The sequence below is a fragment of the Cygnus olor genome, chromosome 2, assembly GCF_009769625.2.
Source record: "Cygnus olor isolate bCygOlo1 chromosome 2, bCygOlo1.pri.v2, whole genome shotgun sequence".
Classification (NCBI taxonomy): Eukaryota; Metazoa; Chordata; class Aves; order Anseriformes; family Anatidae; genus Cygnus; species Cygnus olor.
Genome location: NC_049170.1, coordinates 71,578,064 through 71,601,275, shown reverse-complemented (window position 1 = coordinate 71,601,275; position 23,212 = coordinate 71,578,064). Strand labels below are relative to the sequence as shown.

Here is a 23,212-nt window from a genome sequence, read left to right as displayed (position 1 = left end):
AATTTCTTTTTCATTTGATGTGCGGATGGAAAGAGAGGTCTTGGCTTAGGACAAATAAGCCAATTCACTTAAATACAAATACAGAAGTGATAGGTCTTTGCACAGTAGGGTGGTATAAAGTTATTCTAGCACTAGAGTTTAGCCTTTCAGGGAAGGAATACGGTGAAGTAATTTGATTAAAAATACAGGGATATGTCATACATGTGCTTTGTTGACAAAAAAATCAACAATGTAAAAATTGTTTGGGCATTCACAGAAATCAAATTTAGTTATATTTGGTGGTTCCTAAAATGCTAATTCTTGACTTTCTGATTTTACCAACAACTCAGTTTTGCAAAGTTGACAGCGCTCCAGTTTCAAAGAATGAAAAAACTCACTTCAGAGGGTTAAAAAAGCTTTAATTTTTTAAGTTAATTGACAGATACTTTTATATGAGATGTAGATCTTTTTTCTTAGTGCTTCAGTGCTTATAGAGCATTAGGCCTGTTTTTGTTTTTTTTTTCTTTATCTCAGGTATGGGTTGTTTTAAGATAATGCTGCTAGAAAAATGTTACTAGATTAGAAAGAGGAAGTGAAAGAAAACTTGGCAAAACCATTTCCTCCATGCATGGCTGAGCTTATCAATAAAAAAAGAAACTCATTTCCCCTTTCTCTGTCTCCAGCTTTGCTCTTACCAGAGCTGCACAGGAGAACAATGTTGAGTAAATTATAATGGTAGTTTCATTGGCAAGTACCTTGTCTTTTTACTGGGCACAGAATGCCCTGTAATTCAATTATGGGTCAAGAGTTCTTTGCATGGAAGGACTTTGAATTTGCTTCATCACAGTGTGTTGCTCTTCAAACATAGCAACTATTTGTGCCTTATTTTAACCATGCAGTACTGGAGAATTAAAATGAACTCAATTGTTCATTGTTGTCTTAAGAAACTGCCAGGTTATCTGTTACAATTCACTGTAGAATAGGATAGTAGATAAGTGACAGATAAGCATTTTTGAAAAAAGCGGGTGGAATTACCTTTGAAAGCTATGGTGTCCCAGTTTTTGGTTTTGTTTTTGTTTTTATCTCGGCACTTTTCATTCCTATTTCAAGGTGGGGGAAATAATAAATGCTGAAAAAGTCATGATAGGTGTTGAACCTACAAACACCTTAAAACAGTTGAAAAGGACTTCCTATGCAGGTGAAACTATTCACATACATCTCAGGTTGTAGTATCACCAGCTTCACAAATCCAAATTTCAGTCAGTGCAAGTCATCCTATAGTTTATTTTCTACCCTTTCCATCATCAGAACAGTATATTCTGTTATCCTGATGTCTTTATTAAATATAAGTATGTGTTGTGGTGCTAAGCAGTATTTGGAACACACTGTTAAATGTAGAGGAGGCATTCCCTATCCTTACAGGTATCGTCCTGGAGGAACAAGTAGGTTAGAAGAAAAAACTGCAGTATTTAAAAATAAGGCTGTGGTCTGGCCTCCAGTTCCTTAGAGTTAAATGGTGTGTGTGCATTATTTTCTTTTTATCATCCTTAAAAGTCTTACTGGCTTTCTAGAGAATTGCTCATATCCTTACCAGTCTTTGACAAATAATGGAGAGAGTATTGAGAGGTTAACCTCTAACAGAAAGGTCTGTAAAGGTATGAGTGTTTACCAGGGAGCAAGGCAAACCATCCCAATTTCAATTTCAGATCTACTTGAAGTTCAGCAGTGGCTCAGATTGTTCAGTTGAGTTTTGGACTTAGTTAAACAGAACTTCGGAGCAGTGGTTTAAGCCCCACTGTTTGGTTTGATTCCCAAATAAACACTTTGAAACTTTTGTTGTTGAATCCATAACATAATTATTTGTGATTTTTTACTTACATATGGATTTTTAAAAATTAATGTCATACTTTTGTCTCTTTCACACTTGACTATTAGTATGTTACAATGACTGAGAATAGATGAAATGTAATACTGAACTTCTCTTACCAAAGGCAGAAGCAATTTCTTTTTGTAGAACCCATGTGACTACGCAGATCTTTATATCATCTTCACTTAGAAGTGAATACTCTCTTCTCTGTATCAGATATCTATGAAAGCTATTTAGGCTTTACTTCTCTGGGGAATAGAATAGTAAGTTTTCATTCATCCTTCGCCAAATTTGCTCTATCAAAGTTTCACGTCTGGCATTTGAAGTCATGCCTGTCCTCATGCCCATGAAAAACTGAAGACACTTTCATAGGCTAAATGAAATCTTAGTCTCAATGACCTTTTCCTTGTTACAGGAGATTGTTTTTTTGGACTATGGCCTCTGGCATTCAAGTGAAGTATCAGATTTTTCCACTCGTGTGCTGTGAATACTTAGTCATCAGGAAGTACACTGCCAGACAAATCATAGTTCTGCCTTTCCTGTTGTCACTTTTTGGTATGATTCTTTGAACTATTCATGTACCGATGAGTTTTTCAGCAATGCATGAAGTGAAATAAAGTTCATGATTCCCCAGTGAGCTACTCACCAATCATATTTCTTGAAAGGATTGACACCAGAAGATGATAACACTTGGTCTTTATTTACATCCAAAAGATGTCCAAGATTGCTCCTCCTTCATCCACTCATTTTCAGGATTTTTATCCTCATTTTAGTAGTCATTCACTCTTTTAGACACAGAAGAATACCACTCACTAAAGGACAAAGTGATTAAATTTAGGTTCATTGACTAGCCTGTGGTAGGAAGCAGTGAAAACTGTAAGAGACCTTTCTAAAGGAGAAAGGAAAAAACACAGGAGTTGCTATCTTCAGGGATTTAAGCCTTCTGTCCAGGAGTATATTAAATTTAGAAAACATATTAATGTACTGCAAAACCCACAGGACAGATTTCAATTGACTCCACCTAGATTTTGGTGGCAAAACATCCTGGCCACATAAACCAGTGGAGCATTTTGTGTGGAAATGTTGGCTTCAGCAGTTATTACTCACAAGTCAAAACAGAGTGATTTATTTCATTTTCCATTTCAGTTCTCCTCCATCTTATAACCGCATGAGGAAACCTTCCTTCTTTTCAGTTTATCCAGATGAAAATACCTATAGAAAGTAGAAAGCAGTTAAGAATTGTCCTTGAAGCTTCATAATACTGAATTCTTCATGCAGAACTTTGTTCAAAGGGATTTCTGGAGTCTCAGAGGACACTTGGGATTCACCTCTGAAGCCTGTGCAGCTGGTCCAGAAAACAAACACAGCCACTTTTAAAATCAGTCCTTTCGCTAAGTTTGTCCCAGCATATACATTTTCTTAAAGTAATACTTCAGAGCAGCTAGAAATACTGGGGAGGACTGTGTGTTCAGGTGGCCAGGCTCTGTAGCCCTCAAAGATCAAAAAGTATAATGTAAACAAAAGAAAGCCAAGCAAAACCAAATCATGAAAAAGAAAAGGAGAAAAAGGAGGGAAGGTTTTAGGAAAAATATTTATTTCCAGTAGACAGAGGTACCAAACTAACCAGGGCCTTTTTAGTTCCTTGCCTAGGACCATAACACAGTGCATTTCACAAGAGACCGCAGCCTCGTGGTACTTGCCTGACTTCCACCTGCATGCTTTCTGATCTGACCCGAAGCCACTTCTTTGTAAGGAAAACAGACTGACAAGGAAGACTATAAATTACAATATGCTGTCTCAAGCTTTTCTCACTCACCTCTCTATACTTGTGCTCTGTTTTCTTTTTAATGTCTGTCATTTGTATCTAAACCTCTTGATGATGGCCCTTCCACAATGGATGCCAGACAGCTTGCTGGCCATTATGTCTAAAGAAAGGCAGGCATGCCACAAATTGGAAAAGATTTAGGCTTCCTGGTTTTATAAATTATTTCCCCTTCTGCAGATTTAGATAAAAGGTACGGAGTAACAGCAGGTGTCTCATGCCTTACCCTGTTTTGTATGCACTTAAAGTCCTTCTAAGATTTAAACAGGGGTAGGACACAAATCCTTTTTGACATAGAAGACTCTTTTCTATGGAAATATGCTTCAGAGCCTGCACCCTGCCAAGCCTGAGCACCACGTTGAATGCAGAACCCTCATATGATATTTCACTTCTAAAAAATACCACATAAACTCCTTAATCAGATTCCTCATTGTCTTGGCTTGCAGTGCACATATAGTTATCTCCATTATATCATTTAATATATATTCATCTGTTCTGTTTGTACATGCACTCAAGTAAAAACGGCGACGCTGATAAAATATTGGCTTTACTGATGCTAAAGGAGATAGCTTGGGGCAAAGCTAATAAAAACTGAAGCCAGCATGATTAAAGAAAGAAAGCGATACCTGTAAGTACACAGTAGTGAATGCTGTTGGCAGGCTGGTGTAACATGAGTGCAGTGTACAGAGGAAGGAGAGCCAGGCACAGTGGTAGGTGAGGGCACAGAAAAGAGGGTGATATGGCTGTCACCATCCCTCTCTCACCAGCTTCTTTCAAAAGACTGTCAATTTGCTCTGTTGCTTGAAAAAGAGAAAGAAGAAACAGGAAGGCAAAGAAAGAGGAAGCTGTAGCTGTACTGTGGTGTAGTGGGCAGAAAAAAGCAGGGTTTTCAAAAAAAACAACAACACAACCACGAACAACCTCCCCACGTAACATACATGACTCTCAGCAGCACCAAAACATGCTGAGAGGCTGGCCTTGTTTTTTTTATGTTAGAAAACAGCTGGAGAAAGAGGGGAAAACATGTCTGGTATAGGAACTGGATCACCTAAACTGGAGCCTGCTGCTGAAGTTGTCCATGAGGCCATCCTCTGCAAATGGAGGAAGGTCTCCTTGGTTGAAAGCTGACTTTTGTGGGTGTTTTTTTTTGGTCCTCGTTTTGTGTGTTACGTGGGGATAAGTTGTGAAAGGGGTGAGAGATCCACGGGACATTCGTACCAGTGGAAATAAGTCACAAATAAGGTGGAGGCACCCCACTGGTTTTCCATCATGGTTCCCTATGTTCAGGTGCACAAATTATGTATTGCTGAGAGGGATTGTGCCACATACAATTTTGCCTTTAGTACCTGTGGAGGAAAAGCAGTTTTCTGTTTCATTGGTAAGAGAGCCTTTTTCTAAACTACAGCCAAAATGTATCCATGTCCTGTTTATACCCATTTGTTCTAATGCCAGCATCATCTTCTAAATGAAATGGCTCTTCTTCCCTGTTTTTTCCATCGTGGTTATGTTGAAACAGAGCAGCCTCTCAGCCTTCACTTTGCTGTGGAAAACAAGCTCTTCTAGTTTCCTCTCACTTGATCAGGTTTCTCCGTACCCCTGGATCAGCTCAGTAACCTTCCACTGCACTGGGGATGCTCAGAAAGTGTCCTTGATCTGGTGCAGTTATTCCTGCTGTGAAGCCTTGCAATGGCAACAATATTTCTCAGTTTCTACCAGAAATGCCTCACCAGACCCATCCTCCAATTGCATTTGCCGTTTTCCATGCCTGCATCACATTGCCAGTCAGTCATTTGGCAACACATACACCCAGTCTGACGAGCTCCTGGCTTGTGGCAGAAATTTTTGTTATTAGTCCCCAGTATTTGGTTTGGCATTTCATACTTTGTTTTCATCCCATTTTTATTACACAAGTTTCAAAGTCATCCGTACTGATGGTGCTTAATAGATTTGCATCCTTAACATATGTAAATGCATATTCATACTCTTTGTGATGTGGTGAATGAAAATTAATGAAAATACTAAAGCTTATCAGCTTGGTCTTAAGGAGTCCCATCAGTAAATTTCTTTGAGCCCGGTACATCCCCATTTGACATTGCTGATTGCATTTCTCTTTGAGCTAGCCCCGTAAGCATTTCAGAGGTCTGCTTCTGATCCATGTAATTATTCAGTTTGATAAATCCTCTCCTATGTGATACTATATCAGATGCTGTTACCTAATCAGATTGTACAAACACCAGTGTGACAAATTAATTAACCCCCCTGCAATTTCATGCACTGGTTCTTTCAAAGGTTTGAAATGTAGACTGTGTAGCTGTTGTTGTCCGGACCCTGCATTAAGCTTACAGTGTATAGCTTCTGTCCTCAGCTTTTCCCTTGTTCAACATGGCTGTATTTGCCAAAAAATATAGTGGTGAAGGATTCTTTTCATTTTGGAATTATGTTATCATTTGAAACATTTCAAGTAGTAATTAAAGGAGGAGTATATTCTGCTTCGGTGGCTATCTTCTGAAGTGTTCATCATGACTTTTTCTCCCATGCAGTCACCACTTGAAGATTTTCTCCCTTTTTTTTTGTTTTCACTGTTCTAATAGGCAAGCTTGGTTGTTTACTTCATGTGGGCAAAGTATGTAACATGGCCGGAGTGCAAGGGAGTAACAGTTCCAGGAATACTCCCACAGAGACGTCCAAAGGCATCTACAGTAGACTGGGGGGCTTTATGAGCTGAAACCCGCTGTCCTTCTTCCCACTGACTTGGAGGCATTCCGCCGCAAGATCCACAGCTGCCCAGAAAATAAAATGTGCGTGCACAACCAAGTAGGCTTGTCCAAAGGATGCTTGCAATATGCCTGCAGCTCTGTTTCCCCAGTTGCCTTTATGGTCACTGCTGTCATTGCTGCTGCCAGCAGAGATACAGAGCTATCGCTGCTGCAGCAGAAAGGGGGAGATGATGACTCTCTGCCAAAGCCATGCCTTGCAAGCAATTTTTGCTTTGAAGTCCTGAAGCCTCTTCCTATGTAAGCCCAATGATCCTTTTCTCACAGCATCTTCCACAGCTGTACTATCCCTCTGTTCCACATCTACCTTCCCAGGTACAACCTTAAGTATGTTTCTATATGTTTTGCTGCCTTCCAGTTAGCAACAAACTGTGACCTACTGCCTTGCTGGTGAGCCAGTGAGCTCCTGATGAGCTGGTAAGCTCAGTAAGCATGCTGAATTCATATATCCAGGTAGTCTGAAGAGCTGACTGACTTGCTACCAAATCAAAAAATGCTCAGGCCAAAATATACTTTTAATGGCATGAAGCACTGAGACTTAGACTCTGCATACAGATTCAGAATGGAATAAGTGCTCTTGCACTAACTGGATTCCTCTTTCCTCCTTGAAAATCTGTTTATTTCAAACTAACTTGTCCTGAAGGGAAATCATAATCTTCTGGGATGTAACATAATGCTGTCAAAGAAATAAATAGCAAAGATGTAATATTGTTAATATCAGATTCTCTAGGAGCAGGAAAAAAGAAGACTTCTGGTTAAAGGCAAATTATTGAAATGCCCTCTTTGACTGATACAATATTTTGTGCAGTTCCACAGTATGCTTGTTTTGTAATTTATTCACTTGCTCTGGGCAAACAACGGGCAGGGAGAGCTCCCAGTTTGGAATCAGAAAGTTCAAAAGCTGCTTGGCAAGGGCTTGCAAAGGCTTTCTGAATCAAAGCTCCTGCACGTCCACCCAGCACAGCTGTGGCACCTCGGCTTGCTTTACATGGCATACAGTAATGCAGTACAAAGCCTGCTAAGTTCACGCATGCTTTAAGCCACTTTAGTTCTTCAAATCTCCGGAGCAGAACTGTAATCCTAATCTGAACCGGTATTTCAGATGAAATAAATAAATAAATACCACTTACACAACTCTTTCATCATAGAACTACCTCAACTGATACGCTCCAAATAGATAAACATTGCTTTGAAATGTAAACTTGCCTGGAAGATTACGGCACCTTTATGAACAGCTTTCAGATATCTAACATGAGAATTTAGGACAGAAAACAAAGACTGATATTTAACTGCAACTTCAGGAATGTTTAGCTAGACAGCCATAAGACAAACATGTTCTTAATAAAATGATATTCAACAAAGCCAAGCTTAGCAGTACCACTTTATGTAGAACTGTGCCATTTCCTGCTTTCTGTTCGTGATATCATTTCATCTGCTTGAGTTTGTGAGGCTGGACAAGATCAGAGGGGGAGGTATCAAAACTTGATGCAGCCTTCCATGTCTTCTTGTAGGACACCTGGGGAAACAAAAGGACTCAAGAAAAGTTCTTCTGCAAAGAAAAGGTACTTTTTGATTTGCACTGAGTTCAGGGGCTACAAGATGAGGTCCTACCACATGCATAAAATAGTGTTTTGTATACATTTACTTTCCATTCATGAAATGTGACCTTGAAAAAGAAGCTTACGTTTCCAATTATTACCATTTTGATACCAGTTTGAGCCCTGTCTCAGAAAGTCTAGGGAGACCTTATTGCAGCCTTTCAATACCTAAAGGGGGCTTATAAGAAAGATGGAGAGTGACTTTTTACTAGGGCCTGCAGTGACAGGACAAGGGGTAAAGGTTTTAAACTAAAATAAGGTAGATTTAGATTAAATGTTAGGAGGAAATTCGTCACTCAGAGGGTGGTGAGGCACTGGCACAGGTTGCCCAGAGAAGCTGTGGATGCCCCATCCCTGGAAGTGTTCAAGGCCAGGCTGGATGGGGCTTTGGGCAACCTGGTCTAGTGGGGGGTGTCCTTGCCCATGGCAGGGGGTTGGAAGTGGGTGATCCTTAAGTGTCCCTCCCAGCCCAAACCATTCTGTGATTTTATGATTCTGTGAGTCCTTGTGGCTATTATAAAGTTTTAATAAAAATATAATGGCTTTTTCAAAAGGCCTTTAATATTTTCTTTCTTTACTTTCCTTATAGCATTTCTTTCTTTCCCAGAGATGCTTCTGACAACATGGCTTGATATTTAATGTTGCTTCATTAAGTCCACTGGGACACTTTTTGTCCATCAGTTAGCACCTGCCCTTAGGCTCACTGCAAGGGCAAGTGCTTTCCCACCGCAGGCAGCAAGGATGGTCCTTGCCAGGGCTGGGACGCGGTCTAGACTGAATGTGTGCATTGCGAGTCTTGTTACAAAAGCATGAAGCCTGAAGATAGTGCCAATTCGTCCCGCCACAGCCATCTGGGGTTTAGCAGAAAACTTTATGCTTTATACATCATTGACAGTAGTTTCATTAGCACGGTGGATCTTTCTCCAAAGGTGTAAGAGCAGACAGGGAACACAGTCGTGCTAGCCCAAACCGGCACTCAGAATTTGATCCCCAAATAAATGCCACGACTGAAAAAGGTTAGAACTATTCCTCTTTGTCCTGTACTGCTCGGGTTACAAGATAAGCATACAACAGAGCTTCAGAGTGGAATTGCCTTTTAATTTTACAATGCCTATAATTCAAGGCTTTTCAGTTACAAAGCCCCCAACTTTCAGGGAGAAAAGGCGTAATCCACTAGATACCACTGTGACAAGCATCTGCTTCCTCAAAGGCATCTTTATTAAAACGAGTCAAGATAGCCTCCTGAGGGAGAGACATCATGAAAGATCTGTAATAAAAAGAAATGCCTTATTTTCCTGAAAGCCTTTTGATGAACATCAGCAGATTTGTTGCTGTCTGCAGTGAAGAATTTGTAATAGCTGAATATGTGTTTGAGTGGCCCTGTCTTTTGTTTGGAGTGAAGTAAGCCATGTAAGAAAAAAAATTCTTCACCCAGATTTTGAATGTATTTGTTTAACTGAGAATACAAATGAGTTGTTAACTGAGTCACAGAATTACTGCAGCTCAGTTCCTATTATAGAATGAGATTTTGGCACTGTAGTGTCGTGTTGACAAGTAAATGACACTGGCAGCATGAGTTTGAAGTGATGGCAGTTCTCCTCCACTTTAACATCACCGAAGATTTTTCCCCGATATTGTACACTAAAATTAGATTGAAACATAAAGTCTCTTCCAAGCATAAAGTCTCTTCCAAAAAGAGAACACAAGTGGTAAGGGAGTTGCCTTATAGATAAGGAAGTTTACATGAGTCGATAAAAGCACAAAGGAGAAGTTCCACTGAAATGATTTCTTCTGCTTCTGCGTTTACAAAAATACCGTCCTGTTGTTAAGTTTGAAGCACTTTGGTCTTACCTAACGGCAAGGCAGGAGGTAATTTGCAGTGCTTTTAAAGCTAATTCGGCTGAGGTGAGGTCCAAGACTCATGGGTGGCTGGAAGCTGCAAAGGGCAGGCTGGGTATGCCAGCAGGGCAGTGTGTAAGCAGCTGCTCCGTTCCTGAGCGAGGGCTGCAGGGGAAAGCAGTGGAGGAGGGAAAGGGTAAGGGGAGGGGAGCATGAAGAAGGTCCAAAGCATCTGAGAGTGGGAAGCACTGAGTGGCTATTTTCTGTGACACAATTTACTGCCCTTTGGTAGAGTGCATGGTGACCTAAAGAAAGCTGAATCAATTAGGTCAACCCACGAGAGAGAAACCCATTGGGATTTGTATGCTACCCACTGGCAGCAGTTTTAGAGAGATGTTTTCCTGGGGATTGGACTCCGGTGCTCAGTGAGGGCTAAGATCTCTACTGTACACTGTCAAGGCAGACTAACCAATTTCAGGAAATTCACTGTTTACTGTAAATGTAGGATGATCTGAGGGAAAAGGCTCTTTTTGGATCATTTAACCTGAAAGAAAAAGAGATTGTTTCAGATTCAGAGCCCCATCGAAAGAGCTGTCTTTCCTCTAAATTACAAGAGGAGCAGGTAAGCTTTGTCGAGATGGTTTCAAATTAACCTCTCTCTTGCTGAAGAACACATTATTTTCCCTCTGCTCTCTCTGGGAACCTTTCTCGCTGTTTCAAAAGCCACTAATGAATGGTTTCACAGTGCAGACCTCCCTGTCATTGCACACAGGGTTACAGGAGAGCCAGGACCGCTCCTAGACACTGGTGACTTTCAGTCACACTAAGGGAATTCAGGAGTCCTCCTTTGCTATTTAATTCAGTGCCAGTAGCAGCATTTGCCTGCTTTTACAGGGTCTGTAAGAATTGGTACTGGAGACTGTGAAGACTGTAAAACAGTTTTGGAAATAGGAGGTCTAAGGGGAGCTAACTTGCTTGGTGCACCAACCTCATAAATGTGCTGTTTCTTCATATGCAGCTGCTTTGCTGTCTCAAGCCTAATTAACCTAAATTTTATGGGAGTAGCAGGAACCCTAATCTAGGTTCAGGCAATTGTTAAGAACAAATTTGTCCAAGATTCACTGTTGAAAAGAGAGGTGTCATGATACCTGCTTTCACTTTGCACTTACCATAGCCATGTTTTTGACTCTTTGGGGCAAAGAGGTTCAAACAGAGAGATTAGAAATGATATGTGCTGTCCAGCATCACTGAAGTTTCTAAACACCTAGAACAGAGAACTATGCTTTTACACTTCTGGTAAGCTAGTTTTGAAAATCTCTCTTTAGGATCACCACTTCAAAATGACAGTGCTTTGGAGGACCATCCCACAATATTCTACAGCTCTTAGACTGTAGCTCCTAGGCTAGAGCGCTTCTTGCATTCCAGCAGAATATAAGCAAGTTTTAGCTCCAGTTAAAAATTGTCCTTTGAGACCTGTGACTAGTGCGAACAAGTCTCTTTGTTTTCGCTTGCTCAAAACAAATAGATTAACAGCAGGAACATGATCAGAGGGAGTAGTGATTAAAACCAACAAGTGGCATTATCTTAAATTTTCTTTGCAAGCATACCATAACTTTTTCTTCAAGACATAAACCAGCACTGGCTATTTCAGAATATTTCAGATGTTTGCTCGCACTACCAGCTTACAAGGTCTGTTCATTTTCCTAAAGACCAAAAGAATTTATTTGTCAAAACCAGCCAGACTAATTTGTTCCTGACCTCCACCTTGAGACTCAACACCCTTTGTGCCTTTCTGGCACTTTCTTCCCAGAAGTGTTCCACAGTCACTGTGGTTATCCTCATTTCCACATAAGTCAAAAAGAGAGTACTGCCAGGATCGCTGTGTACTGTTGGCTTCATGCTTGCTTCTGCAGTGTTTATATTTTATTATTACACCTCACCCCTACAAGACTTTTATTGTATTTACCCCCAGTTGGTATGCCCACTGTAGTCCAAGATGGTTCTCTTAGTGTTATGACACCTGGGAAGCTGTTTTGGGAGCATTCATGCTTTTGCCCAACTGCCCTGCAAGACTGGACAAAGAAAGCCTAGCAGCCTAGCAAAACAAGCTAGGATTTCACCAGCAGAGAAGCTGGAGTCAGTGGAAACATGGTGACGAGCAGAGCATCTATTACTTTTTATCAGTCTTTCTCATCATGCTTTAAAAAGGATGTATCCATTGTGGGTATTGTTCTAGGTAGACAAACAGTGCTTCTAAATAAACAGATGAATGAGGATAGAATATGTGTGCAAGTTATGCGGACAGAAGGGTAATAAAACTGTTGTTAAACCCCAAGGTTTAACCCCAATGGGTTTAACCCCAATGAAGTCATTAAGGTTTCTTCTGCTACACTTTTCTGAAGATCCTGTGCACACAATGTGAGCTGTTTACATGCACAGTTTCAGAAACCAAAGCTGAAACGAAAGCCACTGTTTGTTTTCTGCTTTATTGTCCTGTCAGAGTTGTCAGTAGAGTCAGACAGAATGCAGGCAATTAAGGTAGATTATCATAGAAATAAGCCACTTTGGGGTTTGTGGACACCGCAGTTTTCAAGTTTTGGTAAGGCAAAATACACCTAGTTACAGAGACTGACAACTTGTCCATAGTAACATCAGCCCCCTTGTTATCCATGCATCCAGGGCTTTGCAAATGAGATTCTTTTTTCTTTCAGCCTTGTACCTTATGTTGTACTTTATCCTCTAGCTTTGAAGATTTCAGCAAAGGATAAGTTTTAATCCATTGTTCTTTTAGGCAGAGCAGTGTCTTGAAGAATCCACTGATTAAAACTAGCTAATAGGCTATACTACACTATCAAAGCAAGCCAGCTCAATTTTCCAATCCCTGCAACTGCAATAGTGTCACACTCAACTCTTTTCCCCTCGGTAAGAATCTTGGCAGGATGCCCACCCAAAGCCAATTTTGCATTTCATATTAAAGCAGCTCAGAGATAAATTTTAGCTGTGCTAAATTAGTGCTTTACATCCTGTGCACTTACTTCCCTGCACATCAGCGAGAGGACAAGATGGAAAAGAGATTGCATCGCCTCTGATTTGTGGAAACAGGGTGTTAAATGACTCAGAAAGCAGAACACATATGGTCTGGGAGTGGGGGGACTGTGGCAGGAGACTGCTTTCTGGGTCAGGCCTCTGCACAATGTAGAGTACTTGTGTGAAAGAACGGTAGGTAGTCTGACTTCATTGCATTTGTTACCACTTCTGAAATCCAGGAGGAAATGCATGGTTTAAAATCAGCCACACAGAGAACTTGCTAGGCAAAATTATCTGCTGTCCTTCAGTGTTTCAGTGTTACCTTTACTTAAACTTCTGGAAATCTGTCAGTGTTGTTACTGAACTTAGCAAGTCAAGGTCTTGTGCTTGTGTAAGATAAATGAAAATGAGCTATAAGGTTAACTGTCCAGTTCAAGTAGAGAAGTGTGAGGGAGAGGGTTAGTAGGAAAATTTTATTATTAGTGTTGCAATGGTGACTTTTATTAATAAGGGATGATAGCACGAGGTCAAAACGAATGTGAGAAAGGGGGTCAGTAAAGATAGATAGTTTTATACTTCGAGCTAAATTTGATGTAGGCACAGGGCTGGAGGATCATTCAGCTTACGCATAAAATGTCTCTTGACAGGTGGTGCTCCACTGCTGAAGGTATCTGTAGAGATGCTGTTAGACAACAGAACCTGTTTAAGAATTACTACAGCAACGTTGTCAGTTCTTCAGTTAGTGGAGGAACCCGCCCACTGTCTGATCACCGCTTGAGCTGGAAGGGATTTAAAGATACGTGTATTTTTAAATTTGCATTTTCTGAACCCATGGGTAGACACCTCTGAAATTAGATATCAAATTATATCACATACTTGGCATAATCAGCAATACTCACAAAGTCACTTGTGATTGCACTTGCTAAAATCCATCCCTGCTAGACACAGAGAAATAAAAGTTACAAGCCTTGCTACAACTCCCAGGGTGTTTTTAAGTCTCATCTTCCCTGAGAATAAGACTGCCTGGGTACCACAGAAGGAATTCTTCGTAGAAGCATTAGCCAAGGCTTTGCTGAAGATGTAAGAGGATATTGCCAGGTATTTAGATGTTACACCAGAAAACCCCTGGCTCTAGAATTTGTCTGTCCGAGTATATTCAGAAAGAAAGCTTTTTTGTGTCTCTCTGTAACATGTGTTCCCAAGAGGTACAGAGGAAAAGATTGAAATATTGATGTATTTTCCATTTCTCCCCTCTACTATTGAATACAGTAAGGACCGAGCATATCTAGCCTGATTGCATTTCAGTTTAATTGGTATTTTACCTCTGCTTCCATTATCATGGAAGATCATTTATTATAACAGCAGCAATTGGGCTCCCAGCTGCCATGAGATCACATAAGGAACAGTAGTCACGTTCTCCCATGGTCTCCTGCTCTCCTTTGTCAGAGAGGGTATTTCCAGCCTTGCTCACATGGAAATACTCCTGTGCTTCCTCTTGTGAAAGATAGGGGTTTTGAAAAAGGGTGCCTGATTTCAAGAGAAGCTTTTTAGTTATTTGTGCCCCACACACACTGTCTGGAAAAAAACGTGCAATAATTTCATTGTGAGTTGACTTGTTGACTTCATGTCATTGGATACTGGGAGAAACAGTCAAACTATTTTTAAAAGGAAATGTTAGCCAATCCTGTAAACACCACCTGCAAGAACCGGCGGCGAAGTTCAAGGTTCTCAAAACTTAGGCTGGGGATATAGAAGACTGGATTTTCTAAAATAAAAAATTTACTTTGCGGAAACCCTTCCAGTTTACCTTTCTGCCTTTCTCCACTCTCACATCTTCCCATTTATTTTAAACAGGTACATTAGGTCAAAGTCTGGAGGCAGAGTTACTGGTGTAGTGAGACCATTGCTTTCTACAGGTATTGGAGTATCGGAAAGTGCTGTAATAACTGGAAGTGCTTCAAATCATGTTTTATAATAAATTCACCAGTCCTAGAGAAACGAAATCACTGTCACTATCCAGAGCTTGTTTCTAATTCAACTGGATAACTTTAATCTCATCCAAGTAAATAACTAGTACGAGGAATAAGAATGGAAAGGAAAGAAAAACAGATACAAATGAAAGGTTTTCTTACTGATGTTATGGACTTAGTTTACAACAGGTGTTTCCAACAGCGGAAACACTAAGTTTGTATTTAGGCTGGTCATCTGAGTGCCCTCTATTTCTCTCTTCTAAGCAATTAAGACATGAGCTAATCTGGCAGCTCTCCACAGCTCCACACTCACACCTAACAAACTGCGCTTTGTGCAGCCGGCAGCGTGCTGGAGGGAACAGCTGCTTCGTGACGGACCTTAACCAGCCCTGCTCCCCACTCCTGACACAGCAGCTGATGAAAATCGCAGACCTCAGATAGGTTCTGCTCAGCTGAAGTTGGGCAGAGCCTTGGCACATAAGTAACCACTTCATGCTGGGCCACATGAGGAGATAAATGCTTTAAGAGTCAGTTAAAAGCGAGCCGATAATTGCATAGCGCACTGAGTACACCTAAAGGTACTGCTGTACTGTGTGCTCAGGGACAGCTGGACAAGCTCCCACCCATTGGGTCAGAGATGGAAGCCTTATTTGATGGTTATATGCATTTTTTGTAATCATAGTAGCTTTGACATGTACTTTATAGATTATTTTTTTTTTCTTTGTCTCAAAGGTTTATTTCTGAAAGAGATCGGCTGTTGGTTTAACAGAAGGTTCCCCTAGCATGAGATCCATTTAAGGAGGCTTCCACTTACAAGTTGCACCAAATACCAAAGCATCTGTTTGCATGGCCATTCTCCAGCTAAGTTACTCACCTCTCTGAACTGATTGCCAGTTCTGGCAGTGGCAAAATTAGTAAATCTAAATAAAAGTAGCAGTAGGTTAATCTCTACAGTAGCCATGAAGTGATAGGGTAGTACTTGTGATGATGCTGTAATATCTTGCTTCTGTATTGACAGCCCAGAATTCAATTGTTGGCTGTCACAATTTGCTGTATATAATTATTTCATCCCTTAATTTCATGTGATAAGGGAATTGAGAGGAAATGCCAATTATTTGTCTTCCAAGTAGGAGGATGTGGGATCTTAATCACCAACAAAGAATGGGGAGTGTACAGAACTAAGAGAGCTAAAGCAGTAAATTTTATGGATCTGGCCTCCAGTATACTTTCCACAGGAGCTGAGATAGGAGAATAAATCACCTCATTGTTCCATACAGAAAGAAATCTCATAGCGTACTGCTTCGTCAACCCGTGGAAAGAGAAATACTTTCTTTTTTGCTTCGAGCTAATGATAGAGGTAGTCTTTCCTTATTCTCCTTGAGGACATGAACCTACCTAGTCTCTGCTATGTGCTGCTTGACCTTAAGTGCTCCAAGCTTAATACCCAGGAGCACACTCAATACAGCTGGAATATAGGCAAGATTTGTGTGGAGTTGAAGAAGTTTAACAGGTTTTGCTGAACCAGTGCAACTGGTAGGTGGCAGATAGTTGGCCAAACTTTGGTCTGTTTTAAAGGCACTTTTGATGGATAGATAGACTCTGCCAAATTTCCGAAGCTTTCACCAAATTCCACATATATTAAGATTTTTTGGCATGAGAAGTTCAAGGAAAATGGTTTAAAAATCAACAAACCTCATTAATTTTCCTTATTCTTGCAATTGGCAAAATTATTTTTGCAGATATATTAAAATATTTGATTGGATTTTTTTTTTCAATTTGGGTCTTTGCCTAGACTGATTTTTTAAGGGAAAAAAGTAGATTTAGATGAAATACAGGATTTTGTAATTGGGAATGTGAGGTAGCATTATGTGGAAAAAATACCTCTTAATAAATGAAAAAATGAGAGAGGAGTAGCCCAGATTTTCATATGCAATGTATGAACTTGGAAACACAAATGAAACAAATAACTGAAAAATACTATTCCACTGTATGGTGAATTATAGCTGTGCTAAAGCTAATAACAGCAGAAAAGGAAGGGTGAAAATTGAAAGGCAAGCAGAGCTAAATAATTTCTTGCAGTGAGGTGAAAATATAGATGAATTATTGACAAGATCTTCAGTGAAAGACAGCAGCAAGGAGAGGTAGTACAAAGCGATGATACAAAAGAGCCTGTTGAAAAGGGGAAATCTGGAATAATAGAAATTTTGACTGAAGCTGGGAGTGTGGGCCCTAATGCGCAGGAGAGATGGTTGTGGATCTTCTGATTCAGTTCCTGTTGCATGCTAAGATTCAGGTGAGGGTGGCGTCACGACCACTGGAATGGGATATCCAGAGAAGCTGTGGAGTCTCCTCCACAACATCTCCTCCGAAATGCTTAGTATTTGCCCCGTTGCAGCCCTGGGCAGCCTGCTTTATGCCGGCCTCCAAAAGTCCCTTCCTGACTGAGGCTGACTACACTTTGTAGCCTAGTGAGAAGATGTGATCAGGTAAAAAGTGGCAATATCCATTTCAGGAGAGATCTGTGAGGAATGCTTCAGCAGAGATGGAGAGAATGCTAATAAAAAGGCAATATGACAGAACTGCCAGACTGACAGGCATGGGACCTGTATAGATTAAATTTGCTGTGTGCATACAAACAAGTGTTATAACAGTCTTTGCAGAGATTTAATTTATAAACATGAGAAAATGTAATTTTATGAAATATGTAGCTGATAGTAAATCAGCTTGCTTTTTACTTTGGGGATATAATGCAGGCAAAGAAGCAGTAGCCACAGCTGTTTCTGTGAGAAATGAAAAACAAAAGGAGGAGCAGTGCTGCAGATACTGTGTCACTTGTGATTAAGGCAAATGTTCTTTGTGTGCATATACATGTGATACTAGTTTGTACCTCCTCTGTGCTTTCTTCCATTTAAAAGTAATCAAAATAGAATTTGGTAAAAAAATTATAGCTGTCCCACAGGGCATTTTGAAGAGAGAGGGAGATGACCTTCTCCCAGTTTTATGTTTCAGTTTAAGTCTCCGGTTTGTCTATATTTATAGGTTTAGAAACAGAAATAGCTTTTGAGAAAAAGTGTGTCCCTGACCTCCATATGAAGAAGATCTGAAGACAAACTCAAACTGGAGCTAGCTATACTTCTGTGGTAATCACAGATGCTGCTTACCTTTATGGATGAGCTCTTAGGCAAACCTGAATGAAAAACTCGCATACTGTTTTGAGAGCAAAGGATTCCTTTTGCAAGTTTTACTTTAATTATAGTTTGGCTAATTGATTAGCATTAGCCAGGGAAGTCATAATTCAGGGGAGTAGCTCAACATGTTGATTTGACATGTTGATGTGCCCCTACAAGCACTGCTTACCTAAAGAGGCCAGGAAAGGTAATGGCTGTTGTCCCACCTTAGGGAAAGTCTTCCTCCTCAGCAGTTGTGGAAACAGCAGTGGTTTAGATCTCCTTCGTACAGGTGTGAGTGACACTCGTTCAATGGACACTTGCTAGGGAATGCATCCTGAAGGGCTTCCCACTGTCATGCTCCATAGCTCTCATGGCTTCAGGATCCATGTTCTCCACCTCCCTGGGATACTGCCCATCTGCAGCAGCCGGTTCACCCCTCCAAGGTTGCTCCCTGTTGTCAATATTGTGGCACTTTGTCATATGTTTTAAGTGAGGTGCATTTTGGCTTCACTTAGTCTGGTTTCTTTCCCATGGTCCTGCAGTCCCCTATTGGCTTTGTTTGTTTGTTGCTTTTGTATTATTCTCTGCCTTATTATGCTGGTTGTTGTTCATGAATATCAATATGAATACAGGCACTAAGTGCTCAAGGGTAGTGTGCCATAGCTAGTCTCCCAGCTCCCCAGCACGTCCTGCTCTGCATTAGTTCTTGAAATGGGAAGGATTTCCCTTTTTCACTGAGTTCACTGTTGCCACTGCTGCCCTAATTATTCATATGCCTCCTGACTGCCTGTTAAAAGTACTGTTCCCTGATGTGTCTCGGGTCAAGTGAAAGCTGTGAGTGCTCTGAAATTATGTTATTTTGGATTTAGAGTCTTCATTTAAACTTCTCCCAGGACACACTTTCATACAGCTTTGACATTGGGAAGCGAGTGGATAGTGTCAACAAGTAAAACTGAGAGCCTTGTGATGGTCACAGAGTAGCAGGCATTTAAGATTAGAGTAGGAGTCTTGCAAAAATGCTTGTTCTTGCTTTTCGTTTCTAGGCCATGTTCTCCTTACTTAAGTAGGCAGAGTAAATTTGGTTGAAATTTTAGTACACTAACTTCTTTTTTAAGATAAAGCCCTGATACGTGCCCTGCATTTCCAGTTTCTTTTGAAGTAGGAAGCGGCAAGAGGCAGAAAAACTTCAGCTCTCCTTTTCAGGACAGCCCTGATACTCATCCAGAGACAGACCACATGCCTCTCAGGTGTTGAAGTGTCCCTGTCCCTGAGCGGGTGCCTCTTCTTCCTTCAGCCTGGGGGCCAGGGCTGCAGCCTCCGATTTCAGCACTGCTGGCGGTGTGGACAGAGCAAGGCCTAGCAGTGGTGTGGACAGGGCAAGGCCGAGCAGGTGACGCGCCTGCTGCCTGGGGACCGGCGGCGGCTGTAGGAGAGGAGGGAGGAAGTATTTGGGCAGAGGGCTAATAGGAGCTGACCTCAGGTGGCCTTTCGGTCACCTGAGGCATGATCAACAACAGATGCCAGCTCAAAATTAGAGAGGCTGAACTAGGATAAAAGCATTGCAAAAGAAGAACAGCAGTAACGAAACAGCACATAACGATGAACACTCATCAGTCGTCATTTTCTAACTACACGGTCAGACTCCTTCTACCCCCTCAGGGCTCTCTCTTCATATACAATGCTTGCACAACCTTCTTGAGACAGAAGAAATGTCTGACAGCCATTTCACCCCAGTTTCTCCCACTTCTATGTATGTGGAAGTCTTAACCACAGGGCACTAGGTATTTCCCTCTAATTACTTACCATTGACTCCTGCCTTTATAAGACACGGAACTACAGATAGGACAGTGCTCAGCACTGATACAGTAGTATGGTCATTTCATGCTGATACGTATTGGGTCTGTCACATGCCATTCTGGCAGCATAGTTCATGCAGGTGTGACAGGGCAAAGCCGAACAGCCAGAGCCAACTGGTAAACTTGACACTGAAAACTTCAGTGTGACAGGATTTACTAAATGAAAACTCAGCCAGCAATTATCAAAAGTGGGATTACTGGACACCAAAGAAGGACTGTTCCCTGTGTCAACTTGGTCTTTGAATACTTTGGCTCTCTTCCTCTTTCTTAGGAGAGGTTGGAAGAAAGACAAGGGGAGGGGGGACATCCTACAAATGTTTGTTGAGCTATTTCATAGGAGGATCATGTGAGAAGTATTCAAACACTTTAGAACCAGCCTAAGACACAACTTCAAATTTTTGGCAACAGAGATGTGGAGCTGTTGATAGGAACCAAACTTTTTCTGCCAATATTAGTGAATAATGCTGAAAGCCCATGCAAAATAGGACAAGCTAGACCTTTGACATTTTTCTCACAGTTGTTTTTTTAAATCACTGCCTTTCCATGCAAAAGATTGTTTGATTCATCCTTTATGCATTTCCTAGAAATTTGATAAAGGTCACATATGTTCCTTGTAAGAAGATAAAGCCAGCAGCAGTACCCAATTTTGAAGATGTGGTTACTGGCTTGAAATGTCATTAAGCATATTACTTAGTATTTTTCTGACTTGAATCTTTCGGATGGAAATTTTAAAATGCTAGCCATCTCTGATTTTAGCAAACATCAGAGGCAGCGCACATTTTTTCATTAAAAAGGGCTCAAGGAGTTGTTTCCATGTCCTCTAGCAAAGATCTCATCTTTCTAGTAATAACATAATGTGTTATACAAGACATTGCATAAAACTAACTGTAAATCTGGGTGCCTGCTTTTTTTGAGAAGTGTTTTAGGAATATAACTTATTTTCACTGGCTGGTTCACGTTCTTACTAGATAGTGATCAGCCTGGAAATATTCTATGCTTTTTTTGGTATTTCTAAAAGAAGAGTGAGCAATGTCAGTGAGTGGTTTTGTTTTAATCATTTGATGAAAAGCAATTTATTGTGGTGTTTTCATGAACTGACATACTAGGTTAGCTGTTCATTAAAATTCAGGAGGATGTTCCATCCCCAGTAGTCTTTCTTCTAGCATGTGGATTTCATAGTTCTCCCTTCAAGTTAGGTGTGGTAAGCTAGTTGAAAGTAGAATGACATCTGCAATATGTATGATCAAGCTAACTTCTTGTATAAGCACTGTCATTATTATTACTACCTAGTTCTGTGTGATTTTGTTGACAAGCCAGATAAAGCTTTACAGAGATAGGCTCTGTTCTATGTGAAACAAATGGGACACATGCTACTGATCAACTTTTATTACTAATTTTTTTGCACACAGGAAGTGTATAAAATGGAATCAGATAAAAAAATGGAGACCTTGCCCTGGTTTATATTTTTCTTCCTTTGTGAGAGATTTAATTGAAAATCTAACAGGAAATTAGAGTGGAAGATTACCAACTGCTTGTATTTTTCATATAGCACCCCAAACTGGCTTTTCCAAATATCTGGGATTTCTTGTGGATTTAAGGATATCAAATATGTCATTACAGTTTCAGTGGCACAAATAGGTTTGTTCTCGTAGAGTGTTTGGAAGCTGAGGATGAAGAACTTTTTGCACTGTCATCTTAAAGTAGAAATGGAAAAAGAAAGTTACAGAAGCTAAACCAACTGTATACTGCTCCATTGACTGTTCATTTCTTCAGGATCTTTCCAAAGAAACATTTAGAAACATTGCTTTTTCAGGGGTGGCCTCTAGCGTATTTCATCATGTCAGCCAACTGTTCCACAGGAGTATAAACCAATGGCAACAAACCTCTTACAAAGTCCCTTTTGGATTTTGCCGGCTGAGATTACCTGGTACACAGTGTCTGTCTGGGGAAAATTACTCAGAAGTATCTACTTGCCTGTCATTTGTTGGTACAAAAGAGATCAGAGTTCAGCCTGTAAAACCAGAGAGGAAGAGAAATTGGAGCATTCAAGTCTTTCTGTCCGTCCTACTCAGGTGGAAAACTTAGGTACCCAGGGTCCACAGTCACACAGAGCTAGTGTCACTGGCTTGAGCATTGTGCTCTGCAGAGGTTTGTGTCTCTAGGGAGGGATCATAATGCTGTGCCACTTGACAGTGTGATTTCTTAAAGCCATACTTATCCCAGGGACCTTGTCAGGTTGTCTGCCTCCACAGACTCTGATATTCCGTAGTTGTCCAAACTAGGAAGGAAGCACTTGTGCTTTTGAAGCTGTGCTGAAAAGATACTGAGCTGTTTGCAAGTGACAGGGAGCTTTTAAATCAGATCACCTGAAATTGGTTAACGGTTTCTCTTTAAATTGAAGCTGCTAGGAATATTTCAGTGTGGGCAAAAGAAAAGAGAGGAAAAAGACATAACAAAGGAACCCTTTGCATGGCATAATCTAAGGTTATTTCCCTATTACTGGCAACAGCAACAGGGAGGTATAGCATCTTAAGGAAGTTTAAATGAACAGTTTGTAACTCTCTACACCTTGATATGAAAAGCAACATTATTACTATGATCATCATAAAAGGCAGCTAAACTTAACTATTTATTTCGGAGGCCATAGTCTTTTCCACAGATTGTCCGAGTACAGTTTTATGCACCCACTACTGTATTTGACATCTGCAGATTTAATAATTGGTCACTGGAACATGCTCCCCAGGACAGCACCAAGCCCACCAGAGTTCAAGAAGCATTTAGACAATGTTCTCAGACATATGGCCTGATTTTTGGGTGGTCCTGTGTGGACCCAGGAGCTGGACTCAATGATCCTTGTGGGTCCCTTCCAACTCAGGATATTTTATGATTCTGTGATTTTAATATAATTTGAACTCTTATCAGTGCAACAGATGGAAGTATCTGTACTGCAGAAAAGGTTTTATATAGCATCTGCGGATATCCAGTACCTATCACAGGTTATTTTCAGGAGGGGATAAAATGGAGCAAGACAAATGAAAACATTGGAACTGTAAGTGTTCAGGGCAGAGCACATTGCAAGAGAGATTTGGCAGATATGAGGGATTGAGAAGTTGGCATTTTCTACAGCTTTTTACTATGCTGATGGTGCAGCTCTATCTTCAAAAATTAAGCACATCTTACAGAAAGAGTGGTAAGAATGGTAGGTAAAGTGCTAATTTCTGCTATGTGGATGTGGGATTTTTGAAGTCAATGGAAATTGCTTGCTTATAGGGTCTTCGAAAAAAAAAAAAGGAAAAAATAAAATAGCAAA

At 40.6% G+C, this 23,212-nt stretch overlaps 1 protein-coding gene and 1 long non-coding RNA gene across 2 annotated transcripts in view; one reads left to right on the top strand and one right to left on the bottom strand.

The window, feature by feature from the left end:
• The window catches only part of ANKH (ANKH inorganic pyrophosphate transport regulator), a 99,339-nt gene that overhangs the window by 32,994 nt on the left and 43,133 nt on the right, over positions 1 to 23,212 (top strand). The gene's annotated exons all lie outside the window — the stretch shown is intronic.
• LOC121066620 lies at positions 3,694 to 4,452 on the bottom strand. Its single transcript, XR_005817873.1, has 2 exons — positions 4,295 to 4,452; positions 3,694 to 3,771 (listed from the first exon to the last, which is right to left on the bottom strand). It is a non-coding gene; the product is annotated as an uncharacterized LOC121066620 (long non-coding RNA).